Here is a 4,515-nt window from a genome sequence, read left to right as displayed (position 1 = left end):
GTTCTTCTCAGACTCTTTGGACACTTTTCCTCTGGACTATCTAAAACCAGGTCCAATAATATAAATATCAATATAAGATAAAATCACAAGTCCAATGATAAATCAGGTTTTGATCCTTCCAAGACATTTCCGTGGAGCAATTCTTCAAGGTCTGTAGTACAGCCCTATACACACATAATGACTGCCCAGTTATTGCACATCCCACTATGTATCTAAAGCAGCTGGGATGTCCTGAAAGGGGCCTGGGACATGAAGAGCGTGTCAGGATCACTCAGTCTGCCTCCCAGAGAGGTTTTAAATCTTCATTAAGATTTGGAAAGAGTTCTTTGACTTTTTGGGCAGCATGCCCCAGAGAAACCAACTTAAACCAGTCAGGAATCATCTGCACAAGCAGCCAGCGGCTCTCAAAGAACTCCAGGAGTTTGTAGGAATGTTACACACTTGCTAAAATGCTTTATTTTGTTTCCACCAGCTCTTCATAGCTCTAGTCTATGCTGTCCGGGGAAAAGAAGTGTAAATACTGTGGATGGAGTTAGTTATTGCATCACCATCACCATTTCAGCCTTGGGGTGTTACCATCTTTGTACCCGCTCTGTCGTTACATTCAAGCACAGAGCAAAGGCACTTTACGCGATAGAAAGTAGACTGTTTTAATTTATTTAACACAGGAATGAAACCAGAAGACATGCAGTGCTATCAGTTACATGCTAGATATGTTACTCACATGCCAAACCAAACGTGCCGGGTAATACACCTTTCTGAAGCATCTAAATAACATATTTTTATCGTTTTCTCATTACACTGCAGCCAGATCCTCACGTTAAGAAAACAAGGAGCTACTAAAATCGGTGTGGATTGATTGAAGCCCGTTTGTAACCTCAGACAAGGGAGCAGAAGTTATGTAAAGGCCCAGCCGTGAAGTTCTTCTGAGCCAAACACACCATCTAGAGGTGGACACCACTTCTGCAAGCGCTCTTCAAAACCCCTGCAGATGGAAGCGATGCAACTGCTCACAGAAACCAAGGAAACTCACCTTGATAAAGGCAACAAACCCTCCTTTATCAGAATTCTGCTTCCTTTGAGACAAATATTTCTGAAGGAGTTTCTAAACCAGGCGCTTCTGTGCCAAGTCAAGGGAGGCTCCTGGTTTCGACAGCCTTTCGAGGAGAAAACCAGGTTACTGCTCCTGGTTCTCACATCCAAAGGTCACAGAAGGCCAGTGCTTACTCTCAGGGCTGTGGTGTGTGCGGCCAGCACAAGTGCCTCTGCAGACAGACTCTTGCTTTCAGGTTGTGTATCTGCAAAGATTTATCCAAAGGGGTATCCCCTGATCTGGAAGCAGGGAGAGGACCCCCAGTTCCAGCCTGTGTCAAAACATTCCTTCCTCTGGTGTCATTTCAAACCCATTTTGAGGGGTTGTAAAGCCCAGTGAAGGGGATGCAGAGAGCTGAAGTGCAGCTTTCCCCAGTACTGTCTGACAGTCATTAAGGTAGTAGACGGCTGGTGTTTGCATTATTTTCTCTATTACACATGAGGGTAGCCATGAAAGCCAAAAGGTGAAACTGGGAAACACTGCACTTCACATTCCTTCCCCACCCACCACGGGGGAATATTCCTACATTGATCTAACTGCAGGAACTGCCTGTAAACAAACGTGTCTTGAGCCTCCCATACCAACAGGAATCACAGCGTCTTGCACCATTTTAATGAACCGTGTTTTCTTTGTGTCAGTCTATCTCAAGGATGTCGGCATCAGAACATCTCCCCAGTGACAGCTTCATCCTTTAAACTCTGCAGATGAGAGAGCACGCAGAACAAGCTGTGCTGAAGCAGAATTAAGAGTTACCAGGGTGACACTTCGTAGTTTGTAGAATGCTGACAATGAGCCTCTCGAAAGCACAAGACCTTCACTGGAGCTGAAGAGACCACAGAGACCCAGTTTGCCTCTGTCACTGTGGCATTGAAGATTATAACTCTCCCCTGCCCTCTCCCACCCCAGATCTTTGCTACTATTGCTTGTGTGTTACAGGTGGCTTCCTAGGAGCAGGATGTGGTCCCTGGCACCAGGGATTTACCTTGGGAAGAGGGATGCTCTATGACACTGCTTGTGTTGGTTGTGCTGGGTGTCTGCTGCTTCATTTTCTCCTATGTGAGGCTTTCCTGCAGCCATCTTCAGTGTCAGTGACAGCACAAAGCTGTGGCTCCACCACACTTCTTCCCACAGCAAAATCCTTGGGGTATTTTCCATTTGCCCATCGCTGGTGGAGTGCATGGGGTTTCTTTCCCCTTTTCTGCAAGTACACGTTAATTCATTAAAGTCTGCAGAGAGAAGGGCTCCAATGAGTGCATTTCAGCTCTCCACATATCTGCACTGGTCAGGGGATTCTCAAAGACCTTGTGAGTCTTGGAACTCAGTTAACAAAGCTTCAAGGTCTGTATCAGAACTGGCTCACCCAAACTTTGCCCATTTCAGGTATTCCCTGTCCTAGACCACAGATTCCTTACTCAGTTGCAGGTCCAGTCCCAGGAACTAACTCCAGGCAGTTTAGCAGACATCAGTGTATACAACCTGAATGGAGAAGTAGATCCCCCAGCCTGGAAAGCCATCCAACATCTAGAGAGGTTTATGGTGGTTTTTCAAGAGACAAAAATAGAGGTTTCATCAATAACAATGAAACCATAACAAATTATGAATACAGTGGCAGCAAAACATTAGTCAAACAGTCGGTAAGGAAAAGACAAGCAGTGGATGCAGTGACATGCGGCAGAGCATCCCCAGTGACCCCCAGAAAGCTCATTTAAGCCAGTGCAGCAGCGTTGCTCTGTGCAGGATGCTGGCTGTTGGTGTGTTCTTTACTCAGGGTTCTTAGTGACATCAGAGGTAGAAAAAGCCTCATAAACCACAGGAACTTACCCCTTCCCAGAAGCATAGTGGTTTCTCCTCACAAAAGAGCAGCAGGTGTTGGAGTGTCACTGAGGGACTTGATTTTGACCACAAAGGCAAGAAAAAGCAAGTGTCTTTAGTAAATCTCAGCTTCCCAGTGACCTCTGACGGAGCAAATCTGCCAAGGCTAAATTAGCTGACTTTTAGGCCAAAGCCAATGATTTATCTGTGTTGGTTGGGCTCAAATCCTGGAGGCTTTATCGAGATTAGAAGGAAATTTATTCAGCAGAGGGCAAAGAAGCAGCCAAGAGCAGGCCTTTGTGTCAGCAGGGAGATGTGGGGCTGAGGTGGGAGGCTTCGGGAAGGGTGCAACAGAGCAGAGAATGGGGTGCAGTGCCCAGAGCAGATCAGTGTGGTACATCTGCACCCTGATCCCAGCTTTGCAGGGCTTGCGCCAGGTTCCAGTCCTTTCCCTGTGTGAGCTTTGGCTGGGAGCAGTCCTGAGGGGTGAACGCAGAGGTGAGAGCTGTGATGCCTTGCGTGAAGCAGCAAATCACAGAATCCTAGGATGGGCTGGAAGGGACCTTAAAGCTCATCCAGTCCCAACCCCTGCCACAGGCAGGGACACCTTCCACCAGAGCAGCTTGCTCCAAGCCCGTGTCCAACCTGGCCTTGAGCACTGCCAGCGATGGGGCAGCCACAGCTTCTCTGGGCACCCTGTGCCAGCGCCTCAGCACCCTCACAGGGAAGAGCTTCTGCCTAAGAGCTCATCTCAGTCTCCCCTCTGGCAGGTTAAAGCCATTCCCCTTGGCCTGTCCCTACAGGCCCTTGTCCCAAGCCCCTCTCCAGGTTTCCTGCAGCCCCTTTAGGCACTGGAGCTGCTCTGAGGTCTCCCCTTCAGGAGCCTTCTCTTCTCCAGGCTGACCCAGCCCAGCTCCCTCAGCCTGGCTCCAGAGCAGAGCTGCTCTCTGATGTGTGCACAGCTCCCAGTGCTGCAGCAGCAGGTGAAATAGAAACGTGTGTGTCTGTGAGAGGGAGAGAATGCCTGGGGAGAGGAGTAAGTCGAAATGAGTCACTCCTCATCTCTTTGATTTGGCAGATAACACCGGGTGTGATGCTGCGCTGCTGAGCTGCTGCGGCAGAGCCAGGGCCAGCTAATGCGCTGACTTCCCTGGATCCAGCCCATAGACGGTGCAGTACAAGGCAGAGGATAACTGGGCACAGGGATGCGCTGCTGTGGGATAAACCCGGGAAGCGGGAATGCTTTCCGGTGTTCAAAGACTTTACGGAGCCGCGGCACAGGCTGGAGGCATTTCAGTCCTCCCTCAGCTGAACAGAGTCGTTCTAAAAGGTACTTCATGTGAACGGGAGCACGGTGACAGCAACACGCGGACCACAAAGTACCTTTGTACGGGGTGCACGGGGGAGAGTACGGGGACTGCGGGGGTGGAGGGCGGCATGGGCTCGGCGCGGGGATGCCGGGGGCACAGGGGCGCCACCAGAGGGAGACTCAGGAGCCCGGCAGGGGGCGCCGCAGGGCAGCGCCGCGGACACTGGGGCGGGGCCCTGGGCTCCGGGGGCGGGGCCTGTGGGTCCCGGGTCGCGCAGTGCCGGGAGTGGCGGCAGAGCCG

The sequence above is a fragment of the Pezoporus flaviventris genome, unplaced genomic scaffold (assembly GCF_033815535.1).
Source record: "Pezoporus flaviventris isolate CSIRO_AGI_PZ_B2104156 unplaced genomic scaffold, CSIRO_AGI_Pfla_v1 ptg000006l, whole genome shotgun sequence".
NCBI classification, from domain to species: Eukaryota; Metazoa; Chordata; class Aves; order Psittaciformes; family Psittacidae; genus Pezoporus; species Pezoporus flaviventris.
Note: the sequence above shows the minus strand (reverse complement) of the source record.